At 36.6% G+C, this 20,258-nt stretch overlaps 1 pseudogene; it reads left to right on the top strand.

Moving 5' to 3' along the window:
- Positions 1-373: 373 nt before the first annotated feature.
- The window catches only part of LOC143665147 (double homeobox protein A-like), a 32,545-nt pseudogene continuing 12,660 nt past the window's right edge, over positions 374-20,258 (top strand).

The raw sequence follows: 20,258 nt of genomic DNA, 5'->3' as shown, positions 1-20,258 counted from the left end.
GCTGAGGACACTGTCATGAAAAAAAGCATACTTCCTGCCCATGACAGAGCTTGTATTTTAGATGGTAAGATATTTACATAGTCACAATTAATTAAAATCAATTGCAAGGGTTCACAGAGCTATGGAGGTGAACCTGTAGTACAAGGAACAAAGATAAAAAGAGGCTTCTGACCTAATTTGAGGAATTAAGGAAGGCTTTCAGGAGTAAGTGACGTTTCAACTACGAAAGGGAAAAATAGTATGAACTAGCCAGGCAAAGACTTGGGGAATATAAAAAGGAGAAGAAAAACCAAATGGAAAGCAAATTGGAAATGAGAAAAAAAAAAAATTCCATGTTTAAAGCTCCAAGAGGCCAGAATAGCATGAGGGAAAAATGAGACAGGATAAAACAGTAGATGGACTAGAGAAGTTGACAGGACTAGCTCATCCAGGGTCTACAAATTACGATACGGATTTCAAATTTTATCCTAAGATTAATGGAACACAGTTGAAGAATTATCTGCAAGAAAATGACATGATCAAATACCTGTTTTTAAGAAATTGTTCTGGTAACTCTGGTGAACGTGTTGGCAGAGGTGGAAAAGGGACATGGAATGTGTGTTAGGAAACATTCAAGCAATAAATATGAGACATGATGGTTGCTTGGTATAGAATAGAGACATATAGATAGATTTGAATCTCTGGAATCCTAAAATAATTCATAAAAATGAAAAGTATTATTATTGATTAAATCTGCAATGGAGGAAATTAATGATAAATTGAATAAAATTACCTTAGTTTTAAGTGAAGTCATTAATTGAGAGGAAAGGCAGAAATGAAGAATACGATGACACAACTATTCAGATGGCAAGCCTAGGTGAACACACAATTAGGAGTGAAAGTGAGGAGAATGATCTTTAATGGAACAGAAAAAAAGTTGGCAAAAAAATAAGAGAACTTTCCAAAGCCAAAGAAAGGCCAGCACTTAAAGATTAAAAATGTTTACCAAGTATTTGGCAAAATCGCACGGTCCTGGATTTATGACACCCAAAGGAAGTAAAATCAGACTTCACAATGTGGTGTCATGCAATCATAAAATCAGCTAAGAGAGAAAAAGAAAATGGGCATCAGAGGAGAGCAGGAAAAAAAGGTGGTTGTGGATCATCTAGCTCGTCGTTAAAGTAGGCACATTATGAGGGGAAAATAAAAAGAATATCTTGAGGAAGAGAGAGGGGCCCATACCCCAGGTCACAGAGGAGTGAACATGGAAAACAGCATGCATCTCTGTCAGGCCTGGTGGGGACTAGGATATCAGGAGGTGTCAACACAGCTCAAACCGAAAAGGAAATCCAATTCTGTGGACTAACCATCGGTTAGGCTAGACAAAAGTGAAACAAAGACAGGTACCACCTGAAAGATACAAATATCTATTACAGAACCAAGGACCAACACAAATGGCTCCTCTCCATGGGTGGACAGACCTGTAAATTACACAGACCGATAGGAGTTCTCTGCCTGTCAGCTGTTAAATTGCATATTCAGGCTCAAGAATAAAACTAACTAACTAACTAAATAAATAAATAAACTTTATTCCTTCCTGCCTTCTCCCAAATTAATCCCTTTTCCTGGGGCGCAAAAATACTTTTTCTGTTCCTCCTAAGGTTCTCTGTTTTATTCTAGGTCACCAAATTATCCCTCAGAGGTTGAGCTCTACCACTAGTTCCTAGGAATTAGCCTTTTATCACTTTCTTTATCTAAAGCAAAATATTTCTCAGATTTTTTTAGTGCTGTGACTCTATTTTTCTCTGTTTATCCCTGGTGTTTCCGCAGTTGGAGAGGCTGGAATAGTCAGGGTCCCAGACCTTAACTATATATATATATAAAACCTGGGCAACTTTGAATAGCAAAGCCTGCAAAAAAAAAAAAAAATGAATAGCATGAGACAACTTTGGTGATAGGGTTTAGGTCCCACCTTTCCCTTACAAAGTACTAAATGTTAATTATGTGCTAAACCATTTATTCATGAGAAAAGTTGGGAGCTAAAACACTGCCAGAAAAGTGAAGAGTGGACTCCTTTATGTGACTCTTGGAAAAACGCATAAATGCTAACAATGATGACAGAACATGTTTACATTACAGAGGAAAGGTAGGGAAAGAAAAATTTCCCTGAAAGTATTACAACCAACACATACATTCATTAGGGTTGCAATTTTACTTCAGAAGCTGACAAAGACCTTAAGCTTGTGTGGAACTAGTTTTCTTGCTGTGCAGAAGGAATAAAATGGTTCTAAATAGCACCATCACCTTATTTTCCTACCAGGGCCTCTGCATCAGTCATTATTTCCATTAAGGGCAATTCTAGAGGAGAAACCGGATCTGAGCAAATTGAATGGATGAATAAACTTTACAGCAAAACTAAAATAAGATAGGCATCAATGAATTTCTTAACAACTATTCCCTGCTTATGTATATTAAGCCAAATTCAGTGAATATAGCACTGAGTTTTACATAAATTCCAATGTTTTATATCTGAGAGAAAAAAAAACAACAACAAAAAACCAAAGGGATATGAGAACATCTATTGCACTGTGGAAAACTGCTCTTTGAAACAGAAACCCCAAATTATCATGGGCAGGGATTGTATGTCAGTGATTCTTGACTCTACCTTCAAGTTCTGTAAAATAAGTAAGGAAGAAAGATAGAGACAAATCAAAGAAACTTTGGCTTGGACATTGAACCAAACAGAATTTGAATCTCTGACACTGAAAAGACTGAAGACAATTTACTGAACCCCTCAGAAGTTCTAATGAGAGATCTCTATTACTTCGCTCACAGAATTGTTTTGGAATTTCCGTCAATGATTAAAATTACTCGATCATTCTCAACTCATTTGTAACACTGAAAGGAAGACAGCTTATCTAATAAAGAATAGATGGACCATAAAGCTATCCTTGCACATATAACAATTTAACATATAATAAACAAGGCATACAACTTTAAGCTAATTACCAATCTTGGACCTATCAGCTGTGGGCAATGTAAACAGTCATATGGAACAAAGCATGGTGACCTATGATACATAAATTGATAGGCTGGCCATGCGTCACTGAAGTGTCTTGGAGTGGTGCCACTCATACTGGCTTGTAAACCAATCAATCCAGTTAGCTCTCTTTTGAGGATATTCAACCTGAGATCTTCCTCTCGAATTCTACTGCTCCCACTTCTACAGCTCCAACTGGACAATAGGGTTTCCAAAATGGCATCAGAGAAGAAAAATAACTATGCCTTCTGCTGAAAACTCAATGACTACAAATCATGAGTTAACAAAATATTTCTCTGTGAGACCTGGCTGTGAGGTTATTGAGAGGTTTCTTTGTTTTCCTGCATGCGCTTATAATAGGTCATCATGCTAAATAATATATCTGTGTTAAATTTCTTTAACCACTTACGATATTACTGTAGAATTTCCCAAACTAAATTGATTATGATGAAATAAAATTAAATGCAATTCTTTATCACAAGACTTCTCAGAATCTATAATAGGAGAAAGTGCAGTGTGGGTTACCCAGGGTAGACAGAGTAGAAAATTTTTCACTGCTTATATGAATGCAGAGTCCTTCCGTGGAGCACATAGCCTGACTAATTTTTTGTGGTTGTTTTGTTTTTTTCTTTTGTTTTGTTTCCTGTTTTTTAAACAGATTTACAGGAATAGAATTCACAAACCATACAATTCATCCATTTAAAGTGTCCAATATGATGTTTTTTTCGTAAATTCACAGATACTACAACCATGACAACAGTCAATTTAGGAACATTTTCATCATCTCAAAAAGAAACTCCATTCCTATCACTCCCCATTCCCCCATTGTCTGACCCCTTAACCCTAAGAAATCACTAATTTACTTTCTGTCCTTATAGATTTTCCTGCTTTGGACTTTCATATGAGTAACTCGTAGAGTATGTAGCTTTTCATAACTGGCTTCTTTCACTTTTGGCAAGACAGGCTAATTTTTGGAATGTCACGTTTCAGGGACCACTGTACTTGAGCAATCCCACTCTATTTTAAATAATTACAAAATTTGTAAAACCAGAGAAAATTCTTCTGAATTTCTTATGATGATCAAAGGAGATAATTAAAATTGAGTCAGAAAAATCTACCTTTGAGAATGAATAGCAAACTTCCTTTGAACTTCCCTGCTTTGCATAAGTTTATCTCATTTGAAAAATATGTTCTCATTTGGAGTGGTCACTTGATAATAAGAATCACGTAGCTTGTATAGTGTGGTGACTAATCAATGTACCAGTCCAAAGCATGAATTCCATGATATGGTTGTACTATAGAATGTCCATCAAGGGATGCAGCTTTTTTTTTTCCAGGTGAAATGAAGGCAGCAGTCAGCACTGGGCAATGGACTGGCTCAATGTCTTTTAATGTTTTTTTGCCTTGCCTTAGTAAATTGATGAGAATAAATTTAAATTTATTCTCATTTAGGTGCATTTCCAAGATATTGCTCTATCTTGCTCAGAATTTTTTTTAAATGATGTGTTTTCTTTTTCAAATATTTATGAAACAATATTCCTAAGGAATTGGTTCATTAAAAACTACTTAATTCTGTCATATGAAATTATAAGGGAAAAAGTTTGTGCTAACTTTTGTAAAAGAGGGAAATAATAGCTGCTGTCAAAGACATAATGCATCAGATGAATATGGAGATGATTTTACTAAGGGTGTTGTAATAAGGAGAATGTTTATTAATGAGGAATATCTCAAAGGAGAGGGGGAAAGTGTGAGTTTTAGGAAATAGGGGACTCACTGAGGAAGGATGGAGGTGGGTCTTATTTTGGAAAATTCTAAGACAAGGTGATCCTTCGTAAGTAACAGTTTCTCAGAACACAGAAAAATAGGGAGTGACTTTAGAGAATGAAAGGATGGCGGGTTTCTTCACTCATTTTCTGGGGGCACAGAGTTCAAGTAAAGTTCAACTCTGTCACCACCATTTATTTAAAACTTTTGCTAAAAAAATTCACACACACATGTAGCTACTGACCTCAAAATTCCTTAAAATAGTATTTATTACCCCCATTTTACAGTTACATAGAGGTATGTAGAATTCTCACCTTGGGAGTGATTTGGGTTAGCCCTGCCTGCCTGTTAGGCTGAGAAATTCACCCTGAGTGAGAGAATGAAAGGCCTTTTTTTTCACCTTCCACAATATCCATAAAAACTACCTGCAAGGGAAGCAGTAGCATTTTCTAAAATTTATTTTTTGTCAGGTTATGAGTAAAACATAACGAATAACTTCGTTTTTTAATGAAATGGAAAAAATGTGATCAAATTTTCAAGAAACTTTTTAATGCAAGAGTGGCATGACTGGGCTTCTAGATATGCAAGAAAGAAATGGGGAATGGAGAACAGGACTATGAGCTCCATAGCTAAGGCTGGCTGCGAGCTGAGAGGGTCTCAAGCCAGCAGGACGTTGTGTTTCTGGGAAACATTGCAGCATCATGCGGAGAGCCAAAAAATGGTGGGAGGCAATTTGCTTTTCAATATGAAATTTCCAATAACTTGTGCCTCCTTACACTGACACAGCCTACACCTCTCCTAGAACGGTCAATCATGAGTAGGCTTTGGAATTCAGAAAACCATATAAAGTGTAAAATTTGGGTGAAAGATTAAATTTACCTACACAAAAAGGCTTCAAATGACAGCTGGTCCCTGGCTGTCTTTCCTAGGGAGCTTTATGAGCAGGCATGCTCTGAGATCATGCTGGACACCACTGGATCCCTCTCTCTCTTCCCTGCAAACTATTTCAGTTAGTGTATTTGTAAGAATGTGTACTCTGGGCTCTTATGGTGGTCCATTAGGTAAGGTAGTAGATAACAAGCTATCTACTTTCCTGGACATGTACATCTGCTTTTATAACTCTTTATAGAAGAGTTTTAAAATGCTTACTAAAAAGTAAGCATTTGTGAAGGAAGAAATGTTATAGTATGGTAAAATTATCTTAACTCATCAATTATTTATCATATTAGTTTCCTAGGCTGCTAAGAAAATACTCCAACCTGAGTGGCTTAAAACAACAGCAATTTATTTTCTCATAGTTGTAGAGTTAAAAGTTTGAAATTTAGGGGTTAGCAGCGCCATGGTCCCTCTGAAGCCTCCAGGGGAGGGAAGATCCTACTTGCATCTTGCAGGTACTGGAAGCCTCAGTTATGTCTTACCTTTTGGCAACATAACTGTCTGCCCTCACACGGCCATCTTTCCTCTATGTCTGTGTGTCCATATTTCCCTCTTCTTATAAGGACATGGTAATATCAGATTTAGGGCCCATCAAATGGCCAGTATAACCTTAGCCTAATTAATTGAAGCTGCAAAGACCCTATTTTCAAATAAAGTCACATTCACAGATGCTGAAAATTAGAATTTGAATATACCCTTCTTGGAAGACACAACTCAATCCCCAACATCTGTAGTTTCAATTCCTGCCTTTTGAATTTTCTCAAAGCATATTATAAGATACAAGCATTCAAAATATTCCACACTGCGTTTGTTAACATTTTTACCATATAATGCAAAGTGTTCTATAGAAAGTCTCACATGAGAAATATTTGGGAGAAATTATAAATGCAAAAGCTGGTTTTCCTCCAAGGAATCAATGGCCTTTCTCTTTTATGAATATGGTGATTACACATTTAATCATATCATCCTTTCTGCTTTCGTTTCTAGGGAACTCAAACGCAAATTTGAGTCTTTTATAGTAAAAATGTTGATACGTTTGTGTTCTTAATGTTAATTTATTAGTAAGTGCTATCATTCACTATATACTTACCTTATGTCAGGCATGATACTAAGCAATTTAACAAAATCATCTCATTAAATATTTTTATCTGAATGAGAAGCTTTATACTGAATAAAGCATAAGATTATTCAATCAGAGATGAGACAAGGAAGTGGTTTGCTGTGTCCACAGCTGTAAGCAGGGAAGCTGCCATTCAAAGCCAGACATGAGCAGCTAATAATTGCCGACACCCTGTGTTCAGCCAATACTCTCTCCTTCCCTACCACAATTCTATCTTATTTTTTTCCTGTTCTTTTTAATTTTACTTCAATTTTACACTTGCTAGTTATATTTCTATTAAGTCACAATTCTATTTTGCATGTTTTTATTCAAGTTACCCTCCAATCTCATATAAAATGACGGAGTAAATAAATGTATAAAATATGAAATGAGCAATGTGAGACTTAAAATGACAATGAACTAAATGTCCAATGAGCATCTGAGACCTGCACACACCATTTCCATCAGAAGACAAGTTCTCCAAAATTGCTGCAGGAAGGCAGATCAAAATCCCACCTAATGCGAAGCGGTCCAGCTAAAGCTACCTTGATTGAGCCTAGGAAAACCTGAGGCAGTATTTATAGACAATTGTCAGCATTTCTGGCAGATATTTATGTATATTAAATGAGACCAAAAAAAAAAAAAAAAGAGGAATGCTGGAGTAAGAAGTTGATAACTACCTCATTAAACCTTGACTGTTGACAGATGTTGCGTGGCACTGGTATTGGTTATTATGCAGGTTGGGTACAAATAACATGGCACGCAGTTCTCATGAATATCATGTTGGCTCATTACAGAATCCAAATCTATGCAGCTTTCTGAGTTTTAAAGGAAATTTTTGAAATTGTCCAATTAAATAACAATTGAATGGGCAGTAGGATTGATTACTTAACTTTATCAACTTAAAAATATATCAAGGTACTTTTGTTTTCCCAGCTCTGCCTGTGAATCACCGTGTCCTTTTCAGCCTGGTCTTCATTCAACCTGCCTCCGGGTATAGTGTGCAACATCACAAAAATACCTTGTTAAATGTTTTAAAAACATGCATATGGAGTGATTCATAGGACTTGGAAAAAACAACTGGAAACCCCCAAATGTTAATGGATCTACTCACTGGTTTCTGACTTCATAATGCAGGAGCATTCCCTAAATGCAGTAGGCAGAAGAAAATGCTGCATGCAAGAGAAGCAAATCATAATGAGCTCATTTCTAGTCAAATGAACCTTTTATTACTCATCCTCAACTTCTGAATATTTTATCAGGGCTTCACTGGGATAGAAATGACACTGTATTGTTTTTTAAAAAACAAGGTATCAATGAACACATGGTAATAGTTATTGAATCAGAAAATTTGTTTTAAGGAGGGTATAAATAAAGGTTATGGTGTAGATGCTGCAGCACCTTTATTGCACCAAGCTTTGATTCCAAAGGACCAAACATCTGATAGATGCACAGTTGCATTGTTTTAGTAAGATTGAAGTTTGCAGTGAAAGCCAGAACACATCTCTTCAGATTGGCTCATTAAATACTACTGGTGCTTGCCCATTACTGAGCAGTCTCCAGCTTTCACAAAAGGAAAGGGGCAAAAAGTATTCTAAGGTGCTTTATGTGAAGATACTATTTTTATGCTTCATTTTGTATCTATGACTTTTCCTACTTCAACAAAAAATTCTTTTAACATTTTTGTTTCCTGTTAAGACACAGGTAGCATTTACCAGTAATTATTAAACTTACCTTTGTTTTTTTCAAGATCTATGAAAAAAAAATTCTCTGAGAGATGTTTGTTCATTTGCTCTGCTTTTTTTTAACAAGGTAAAACTTCATATTTCTTGATATTTGCACTTAGTCCAATGGGAGCTGATACCATTTTTGTTTTGCATCCAAGCCCATATGTGTTTTCCAGCTGCCAATTTTCTGAACAGTTTTTCCTTTTGAAGACTCCATTCTTCATTCCTGCTCTACCCAAATCTTTCCACTGACTTAAAGAAGAGTATTTAATTTTCAGCCCTCCAGGATGTGAGAGCAAAATAATCTACTCTCACATTTAAAGGAAAGAAATAAAAGTGCCCCCTCCCTCCAAAAACAAGAGGGATAGTTAGAAATAAGGAACGATTCATTTTTTTTGAAAATGAATGTTTTTGAAAAACATGCTTTTCAACACTCACTCAGCCTTTAAAATTTAGAACTGCATTAATTCTGATTCCCCTAAGCATTTCCATGGCCTTGTACCATACAATTTTGTAAATATCAAATAAGGAATGAGTATAGTATACTTAGGATTTTCTTTTTTTATGGCAATTTGTTTTTGAATGGTAACTTCCTTGAAGGCAAGGATAATTACATCTGTGTCTTTGTAGCATTCCAGGGTGCTTTAACTATTAAATCATAATAAAGAATTGATTCATGTGGACATTGTTTCCATATATTTAAGTTTGAGTTTTTCCCATAACATTGCCAATATAATATCAAAGACTGATGTAGAAATAGCAGTAACAGCTAACAGTAAGCTGAATTTCAAGTCACCTTTCCAATTCTATCCCTACTATTCCCGTTTGGAAGCTCCAGGTCCCTCCCAATGATTAAGACATTGCCTGCCAAGTTACCAGCTTAAAACAAGGCTTACACTGATCTTTTATCTGGTATAATTGAGCATTTTCTACTGATTTTTTTTGAAATGTTGCTATTTTTTCTTGCTCAGCTTAACCCACATCTTTTTTGAGAATGAAACATTTACCTACTATCTAGCTAACAATGATACCTCCGTTAATCTGTTGAAGCATTTTTAAATCTGCCTCACTTATTTAGTAATCTAAAATGATGCAGTAATATAGATTTTATATATTAATTAATTGGAAGTCCAATTAAATGTCATATTCTAAAGAAATTGTTTCTGCAATCTCCGTATAGACCAGAAACAATTTTTGCTAGACTGCAATGGTAAGAATTTATTTAGAAAGGAAATACCCCTCTGATTACAATTTTTAGTAGATTGCTACTTTAAAAAATTATGGATGAAAATTCACCTGAAGTTAAATACAAAGTTGGTGATCCAACTGGGTACCATGGACTTTTATTTTGCAAAGCCCTAGTAAAAATATATTTTGTAAATACAATTTGAATGAATCCCTTTCTTTCTAAGTTTGCCTTTCACAGTGTCAATAAAAACTTCTAATTATCTATATTTCATACTATTTATGAAAAAATATTCTATGTAAATTATATCAGTATCATTTTTAAAGTACCCATTTTATAACTTTGTGACATATTTATTAACATAAGTATTAACTAAATTTAAGAAAGATATATATAATGAATAGAAATTACATTTACAAATTAAACACAAATAATTGGATATTTTTTCTTTTCCGAAATCTAATTAAGTATAATTGGATCTGTGAAATTAAACTTGCAGATGTTGGAAATGTAGCTGCTGCATATACAGAAGCTAAAGCAATTGTGAAAGAGAGATATAAATTAATGAGTTTCCACAAGTGTTAGAAAGAGACTTTCAAATCCATACAATTAGAATTAGGCAATGCTAATGTAAAAACTTTCTTCTTAAATGATTAGTTATGTATCTAAGTCTCTCCTCAGCCAGTTATCCAAGCTCAAGAATTAAACCTTCCTGCAACACTTTGTTTCATAGGATTTATTAGAACTTTTCTCAAATTTTAAGTGGACTTTGGACATTTATTGCTATATGGAGATAAGGGACCAGCTATTCATCCTTCCACACCTGTGACAATTCAAAATACACTGAGCATCAGCCTTGTGCCAATCACAGTACAAATATCGGGGCTGTAAAATTAATAAAGAAGACACTCTTCCTTGTACAAAGTAATCGAGGAAAGAAATAGTTCCCTTAAAAAGCAAACATTTACAAATTTTCTAGCATATAAACCTTTATTACCAAAAAAATCAAATAACCATGCTGCTCTAGTTTGCCAGCTGCCGGAATGCAACACACCAGAGACAGATTGGCTTTTAATAAAAGGGGATTTATTTTGTTAGTTCTTCAGAGGAAAGGCAGCTAACTTTCATCTGAGGTTCCTTCTTATGTGGGAAGGCTCAGGGTAATCTCTGCTGGCCTTCTCTCCAGGCCTCTGGGTTCCAACAACTTTCCCTGGGGTGATTCTTTACTGCACCTCCAAAGGCCTGGGCTGAGCTGCGAGTGCTGAGATGAGGTATGCTGAGCTGCTTAGGCTGTGCTACGTTGAACTCTTTCATTTAAGAACCAGGCAATTAAGTCAAACATCATTCATTGCAGCAGGCACGCCGCTTAGCCAATTGCAGATGTAATGAGCAACTGATGAGGTTCACATGCCATTGGCTCATGTCCACACCAACAGAACTAGGCAACTTCACCTGGACAAGTTGAGAACTGAATCTAACTACTACACACACACACATATATATATATATATATATATATATATATATATACATATATATATTTTATTAATTAAAAAAAATTAACTGACACAACATTTAGAAATCATTCCATTCTACATATGCAATCAGTAATTCTTAATATCATCACATAGATGTATGATCATCATTTCTTAGTACATTTGCATCGATTTAGAAAAAGAAATAGCAAAACAACAGAAAAAGAAATAAAATGATAATATACAGAAAAAAATAAAAATAAAAAATACAAAAAATATATATAAAAAACAGACAAACAAAAAAAACTATAGCTCAGATGCAGCTTCATTAAGTATTTTAACATAATTACATTACAATTAGGTAGTATTGGGCTGTCCACTTTTGAGTTTTTGTATCTAGTCCTGTTGCACAGTCTGTATCCCTTCAGCTCCAATTACCCATTCTCTTACCCTATTTCTAACTCCTGCTGGACTCTGTTACCAATGACATATTCCAAGTTTATTCTCGAATATCGGTTCACATCAGTGGGACCATACAGTATTTGTCCTTTAGTTTTTGGCTAGTCTCACTCAGCATAATGTTCTCTAAGTCCATCCATGTTATTACATGCTTCATAAGTTTATTCTGTCTTAAAGCTGCATAATATTCCATCGTATGTATATACCACAGTTTGTTTAGCCACTCGTCTGTTGATGGACATTTTGGCTGTTTCCATCTCTTTGCAATTCTAAAAAATGCTGCTATAAACATTGGTGTGCAAATGTCCATTTGTGTCTTTGCCCTTAAGTCCTTTGAGTAGATACCTAGCAATGGTATTGCTGGGTCGTATGGCAACTCTATATTCAGTTTTTTGAGGAACCGCCAAAGTGCCTTCCACAGTGGTTGCACCATTTGACATTCCCACCAACAGTGGATAAGTGTGCCTCTTTCTCCGCATCCTCTCCAGCACTTGTCATTTTTTGTTTTGTTGATAATGGCCATTCTGGTGGGTGTAAGATGATATCTCATTGTGGTTTTGATTTGCATTTCTCTAATGGCCAGGGACATTGAGCATCTCTTCATGTGTTTTTTGGCCGTTTGTATTTCCTCTTCTGATAGGTGTCTGTTCAAGTCTTTTTCCCATTTTGTAATTGGGTTGGCTGTCTTTTTGTTGTTGAGTTGAACAATCTCTTTATAAATTCTGGATACTAGAACTTTATCTGATATGTCGTTTCCAAATATTGTCTCCCATTGTGTAGGCTGTCTTTCTACTTTCTTGATGAAGTTCTTTGATGCACGAAAGTGTTTAATTTTGAGGAGCTCCCATTTATTTCTTTCTTTCTTCAGTGCTCCTGCTTTAGGTTTAAGGTCCATAAAACCACCTCCACTTGTAAGTTTCATAAGATATCTCCCTACATTTTCCTCTAACTGTTTTATGGTCTTAGACCTAATGTTTAGATCTTTGATCCATTTTGAGTTAACTTTTGTATAAGGTGTGAGATATGGGTCCTCCTTCATTCTTTTGCATATGGATATCCAGTTCTCTAGGCACTATTTATTGAAGAGACTGTTCTGTCCCAGGTGAATTGGCTTGACTGCCTTATCAAAGATCAAATGTCCATAGATGAGAGGGTCTATATCTGAGCACTCTATTTGATTCCGTTGGTCGATATATCTATCTTTATGCCAATACCATGCTGTTTTGACCACTGTGGCTTCATAATAGGCCTTAAAGTCAGGCAGCGCGAGACCTCTAGCTTCGTTTTTTTTCCTCAAGATGTTTTTAGCAATTCGGGGCACCCTGCCCTTCCAGATAAATTTGCTTATTGGTTTTTCTATTTCTGAAAAATAAGTTGTTGTGACTTTGATTGGTATTACATTGAATCTGTAAATCAATTTAGGTAGGATTGACATCTTAACTATATTTAGTCTTGCAATCCATGAACATGGTGTGCCCTTCCATCTATTTAGGTCTTCTGTGATTTCTTTTAGCAGTTTTTTGTAGTTTTCTTTGTATAGGTCTTTTTTCTCTTTAGTTAAATTTATTCCTAAGTGTTTTATTCTTTTAGTTCCAATTGTAAATGGAATTCGTTTCTTGATTTCCCCCTCAGCTTGTTCATTGCTAGTGTATAGAAACGCTACAGATTTTTGAATGTTGATCTTATAACCTGCTACTTTGCTGTACTCATTTACTAGCTCTAGTAGTTTTGTTGTGGATTTTTCTGGGTTTTCGACTTATAGTATCATATCGTCTGCAAACACTGATAGTTTTACTTCTTCCTTTCCAATTTTGATGCCTTGTATTTCTTTTTCTTGTCTAATTGCTCTGGCTAGAACCTCCAACATGATGTTGAATAATAGTGGTGATAATGGACATCCTTGTCTTGTTCCTGATCTTAGGGGGAAAGTTTTCAATTTTTCCCCATTGAGGATGATATTAGCTGTGGGTTTTTCATATATTCCCTCTATCATTTTAAGGAAGTTCCCTTGTAGTCCTATCCTTTGAAGTGTTTTCAACAGGAAAGGATGTTGAATCTTGTCAAATGCCTTCTCTGCATCAATTGAGATGATCATGTGATATTTCTGCTTTGATTTGTTGATATGGTGTATTCCATTAATTGATTTTCTTATGTTGAGCCATCCTTGCATACCTGGTCATGATGTATGATTCTTTTAATGTGTTGCTGGTTTCGATTTGCTAGAATTTTATTGAGGATTTTTGAACCTATAATCATTAGAGAGATTGGTCTGTAGTTTTCTTTTTTTGTAATATCTTTGCCTGGTTTTGGTATGAGGGTGATGTTGGCTTCATAGAATGAATTAGGTATCTTTCCCTCCACTTCGATATTTTTGAAGAGTTTGAGGAGAGTTGGTACTAATTCTTTCTGGAATGTTTGATAGAATTCACATGTGAAGCCATCTGGTCCTGGACTTTTCTTTTTAGGAAGCTTTTGAATGACTGATTCAATTTCTTTACTTGTGATTGGTTTGTTGAGGTCATCTATTTCTTCTTGAGTCAAAGTTGGTTATTCATGCCTTTCTAGGAACTTGTCCATTTCATCTACATTGTTGTATTTATTAGCATAAAGTTGTTCATAGTATCCTGTTATTACCTCCTTTATTTCTGTGAGGTCAGTGGTTATGTCTCCTCTTCCATTTCTGATCTTATTTATTTGCTCCCTCTCTCTTCTTCTTTTTGTCAATCTTGCTAAGGGCCCATCAATTTTATTGATTTTCTCATAGAACCAACTTCCGGTTTTATTGATTTTCTCTATTGTTTTCATGTTTTCAATTTCATTTATTTCTGCTCTAATCTTTGTTATTTCTTTCCTTTTGCTTGCTTTGGGGTTAGTTTGCTGTTCTTTCTCCAATTCTTTCAAGTGGACAGTTCCTGAATTTTTGCCTTTTCTTCTTTTCTGATATAGGCATTTAGGGCAATAAATTTCCCTCTTAGCACTGCCTTTGCTGTGTCCCATAGGTTTTGATATGTTGTGTTTTCATTTTCAATCGCCTCAAGATATTTACTAATTTCTCTTTTAATTTCTTCCTTGACTCACTCGTTGTTTAAGAGTGTGTTGTTGAGCCTCCACGTATTTGTGAATTTTCTGGCACTCCACCTATTATTGATTTCCAACTTCATTCCTTTATAATCCGAGAAAGTGTTGTGTATGATTTCAATGGTTTTAAACTGGTTAAGACTTGCTTTGTGACCCAGCATATGGTCTATCTTTGAGAATGATCCATGAGCACTTGAGAAAAAGGTGTATCCTGCTGTTGTGGGGTGTAATGTCCTATAAATATCTGTTAAGTCTAGCTCATTTATTGTAATATTCAAATTCTCTGTTCCTTTATTGATCCTCTGTCTAGATATTCTGTTCATTGATGAGAGTGGCGAATTGAAGTCTCCAACTATTATGGTAGATGTGTCTATTTCCCTTTTCAGTGATTGCAATGTATTCCTCACGTATTTTGGGGCATTCTGATTCGGTGCATAAATATTTATGATCGTTATGTCTTCTTGTTTAACTGCTACTTTTATTAGTAGATAGTATCCTTCTTTGTCTCTTTTAACTGTTTTACATTTGAAGTCTAATTTGTTGGATACAAGTATAGCTACTCCTACTCTTTTCTGGTTGTTATTTGCATGAAATATCTTTTCCCAACCTTTCACTTTCAACCTATGTTTATCTTTGGGTCTAAGATGTGTTTCCTGTAGACAGCATATAGAAGGATTCTGTTTTTTAATCCATTCTGCCAGTCTATGTCTTTTATTGGGGAATTCAGTCCATTAACAGTTAGTGTTATTACTGTTTGGGTAATACTTCCCTCTACCATTTTGCCTTTTGTATTATATATATCATATCTGATTTTCCTTCTTTCTACACTCTTCTCCACACCTCTCTCTTCTGTCTTTTTGTATCTGACTCTAGTGCTCCCTTTCGTATTTCTTGCAGAGCTGGTCTCTTGATCACAAATTCTCTCAGTGACTTTTTGTCTGAGAATGTTTTAATTTCTCCCTCATTTTTGAAGGACAATTTTGCTGGATATAGAATTCTTGGTTGGCAGTTTTTCTCTTTTAGTAATTTAACTCTATCATCCCACTGTCTTCTAGCTTCCATGGTTTCTGCTGAGAAATCTACACATAGTCTTATTGGGTTTCCCTTGTATGCGATGGATTGTTTTTCTCTTGCTGCTTTCAAGATCCTCTCTTTCTCTTTGACCTCTGACATTCTAACTAGTAAGTGTCTTGGAGAATGCCTATTTGGGTCTATTCTCTTTGGGGTGTGCTGCACTTCTTGGATCTGTAATTTTAGGTCTTTCATAAGAGTTGGGAAATTTTCAGTGATAATTTCTTCCATTAATTTTTCTCCTCCCTTTCCCTTCTCTTCTCCTTCTGGGATACCCACAACATGTATATTTGTGCGCTTCATATTATCATTCAATTCCCTGAGCCCCTGCTCAAATTTTTCCATTCTTTTCCCTATAGTTTCTGTTTCTTTTTGGATTTCAGATGTTCCATCCTCCAGTTCACTAATTCTAGCCTCTGTCTCTTTAAATCTACCATTGTAGGTTTCCATTGTTTTTTTCATCTCTTCTACTGTGTCTTTCAATCCCATAAGTTCTGTGATTTGTTTTTTCAGACTTTCCATTTCTTCTTTTTGTTCATCCAATGCCTTCTTCATGTCCTCTCTCAATTTATTGATTTGGTTTTTGAAGAGGTTTTCCGTTTCTGTTCGTATATTCAGAATTAATTGTCTCAGCTCCTGTATCTCATTTGAGCTATTGGTTTGTTCCTTTGACTGGGCCATATTTTCAATTTTCCTGGTGTGATTTGTTATTTTTTGCTGGCATCTGGGCATTTAATCAGATTTCCCTGAGTGTGGGACCCAGCAGGTTGAAAGACTTTCCTGTGAAGTCTCTGGGCTCTGTTTTTCTTATCCTGCCCAGTATGTGGTTCTTGTCTGTCTGCGAGTTCTACCAGTAAAAGATGTTGTGGCTCCTTTAACTTTGGAAGACTCTCACTGCTGGGTATGTGGTGGAGACAGAGGAAAGGTTGTAGGTTTTAATGGCTTCAAATTGTGAAGTCCTGGGATCTGAATTCCTTGAGAGAGGGATTCCACCTGAGTTGCATTTCACCCTTCCCACGGGGAAGGTTCAGGTGGTAGAGAGCCCTGAAAGCAGCCTGTTTCTGCATTTGGGGCAGTTGCAACCTGTGTAATCCCAGCGCTGAGCCCAGAGGCAATAAAGCCTCCATAGAAACAGCCGCAGAAGGCTCTGTTTCGCCTCCTTTCCTCTTTTTCAGTTAGCCCAATCGGTGACTTCCGCCTTGATCAGTTTCGCCTGAGCTGAGTGCCTATTTTTAGTAGTCAGGAGTTGTTCATTAATGCCACTATTGGTGTTAGGTTGGGCTCAGTCTCTACTACAGTTGGAGACTCTTTCCTTTCCCTCTGGGAAGTCGGCTGTGGGGGAGGGGCGCCGACCGCCGCGGCTTGGGGAACTTTTGATCCAAAGCTCCCAGCCGGCCCGGGAAGCCGCGTGTGGGAGGGCCGCCGCAGCTTGGGGAACCACCGATCCAAGGTTCCCAGCTGGCCCAGGAAGCCGCATGTGTGGAAGGGGCTCCGGTCGCTGGCCACCGCGGCTTGGTGAACTGCCGATCCAAAGCTCCCAGCCGGCCTGGGAAGCCGCACGTGGGGGAGGGGCGCTGGCCACTGCGGCTTGGGGAACCGCTGATCCAAACCTCCCAGCCGGCCTGGGAAGGAGGGAGGGAGGGGCTCTGGCCGCCAGCTGTTGTGGCCTGTGGAAGCACACGCCTCTCGGGGATCTCACTGCAGCGGAGTCTCTTAACCGGTCCAGCCAGTCCAGAATGGGGTACACTGTGTGTCTGGTCTCTGCCGTGGCTCCGGGAGCTGTTCTGTATTGTTTCTAGTTCTTTAGTAGTTGTTCTGGAGGAGGAACTAAGACCCGCGCGCCTTACTAAGCCGCCATCTTCTCCAGAAGTCCTCCAATTCTACTACACATATTTTAATAGAGACATGTAAGTGCATGTCTACCCTTTTGTCAGATTTGCTCCAGTGACAATGGTTTTCAGAGTATGGAGAAAAGAAAAAGAAAATAGCTTTTGAAAGGAAGTTTTTTTTTTCAGTTGGTTTATATAAATACTCGCCAATATATCTAATTAGGGGAAGAAGGAGAGGGGAGAACCATGAGGGAAATTGCCTTTTTATTAATTTGCTGTATTCCATGAATTATACATACTTCATATATTCTTCTCAACCAGTCTTCTGAGATAACTGCTATTGCTGATGAGAAACCTATGACATTTAAAGATTGAGTAGTTTCACCACAGCTATTCTGCTAATGTAGGTAGAAGGATTTGAGACTGTGTCTGGCTATTCCAAAGTTCACCCTTTTGCCACTTCTCTGTGTTCTCTCCTACAGTAGGTAGATTGAAAACTCCAAGCAAATGATAAGCCTACCATTCTTCTTACTAACACAACATCAAGCAATTTATCATTTTGCTATTGAGAAGACATTGGTTTTATATAGATTTTTTTTTGAAAAACAATGCTTATATAATATGGTTTACAAGCTGTTATTGAAATAAATGAAGACCACCCAAATGAGAATAATCAGAGGTTATATATTCAGAGCTATCTAGACCATAATCATTTGCATTTGGCTGAGAATCCAGGGCAGGAGAAATAGTAGGAATGCTTTATAGTAAAGAGAGAGGGAGTGGGAGAGGGAGATTCATCTGTTCTTTACAGGAGGCTATTGAAATTAGGAAGCAGGAGGTGGGCTAACTGAAAGTGGGCATCTTTTATGATTTGTTTGGGGAGCATATTTGACTTTCTGGTTTTTCCTAGTTGAAAGTGGGTACAAAACACAGGGATGCCAGCAATCATTGAACAACATTTAACTGTTTTGCAGAAGTTATGATTTGGCTTTTTGGACTGATTGTTGTTGAAGTGTTATTTGGCTTCCTGAGTTGGTTCTGTCAGAGTTCTTTTGTTATATATGATCTGATCATTGTTTGTACATTCAGAATCTCAGTCCTCCCTTTTGGTCATTCTCTCACTTGCAATAACTTGACCAATTCAGAATAAGCTTGAGATCTAGATCTTTACCATTCAGGAATTACTCAATTGTCACCATGGTCAACTACATTGCATAAGCTTCTTGAACTTTTTGTTGTTGTATCACCATGGTGATCATCTGACAATAGAGCAGACGCATAGAAGCATTTAGACTCTGGGTGCAATACAATAGACCAGCATCATACCCACTATAAAAAAAAAGTAATTAATAGAACTCCTTGTAGATATCTCAGGATCAGGATCTCCAGTTACTCAACACAGGCCAAAAGAAAAAAATATATATAGGCCAAGAGGATCAACTTCAGAAACCCAGGAAGCTTTTTCTTTAAGGTGATATGCAGCCTGTCCACCTTGCCTGTATCATTTATCCAAGTACAGGAAGAAATATTAGCAACAGCATAGAAGCCACCATGACTAGCAAGCAAGAAATCTAGAGCAATGTGATTGTCCATATCTACTCTTGTCAATGAGTTGAGATTTATCTGTGTTGCCTTTAGAACAGAGGTGGTATCATCAATAACTTCTGTCAGAGTTAGTGATAAGTTTCTTTTCACAGTCTTTCCTATTTATTTGATTCCTGTTGTTGGGAACACTATTCTATTTTTTTTTTTTTTTTTTTTGCAAAAATTGAGTTAGTAATTCCCGTAAGGAGAGTAGCAATATAATCGAGGGTGGCCTGGCATTGGCAGTCACATCTGAGTCAGAATTTCAGCCTTAATGCTTTATAGAATTAGGCTCTCTATATAGACAAATCTTGGCATAATATTCCTAAAGCACAGGAAGTGTTGATCTGAGGCAAATCAGACCACGAATCGTAGATGAAAAAGTAGAATCTGGTAGATGTAAAATGGAAAACCAAGGAAAAAGGAATTGTTCATGAGCAAGGACTTACATTAGCTGGATTACATATTTTAATATTTATTAATCTCTTTCAGGTTGCAAGAAACTTGCCTATCACCATACAAAGTTTGTTGGCTTAATATGTAGAATTGACTATGGTAAAAAAAAAAAGTTTGTTTTCCTTTCCCTAGGAGAGAAGGACACTAGCAATATAACAGGTTGATTTTTTTAAGGTCATTTGCCCATACAAATGGAAACACTCTTAGCTGTATTTATTTATCTATAGTTTTGTTTGATGAGACTAGAATTGCTCAAAGATTTTTATCATGCTAATGGATGAAATATCCAATAGTCAGTAAGACTGAGGGGAGTGGCTACGTTTGTGACAACTAAGAATAGTATTTGAATGGGTATATTAGAATAAGGAGGAAGAAAGACCATTTTAAGTGGACAACCAGAAGTTCATAGAAAATGAGAAAAAAAAATGATTACATGCAAGCAGGTAAAAAGCAAAATGACAATTAGACAGGTATCTTGGTCTGACATCTCGGGTGGAAACTGTCCACTATCTGAAGTTATCAACTTATTCCAAAGGTCTTGGAACAGCTGTCTACTTCTGAAGGTCAGCTGTTTT

The sequence above is a fragment of the Tamandua tetradactyla genome, chromosome 21 (genome assembly GCF_023851605.1).
Source record: "Tamandua tetradactyla isolate mTamTet1 chromosome 21, mTamTet1.pri, whole genome shotgun sequence".
In the NCBI taxonomy this organism is placed as follows: Eukaryota; Metazoa; Chordata; class Mammalia; order Pilosa; family Myrmecophagidae; genus Tamandua; species Tamandua tetradactyla.
This window is presented reverse-complemented; position numbering and strand designations above follow the sequence as displayed.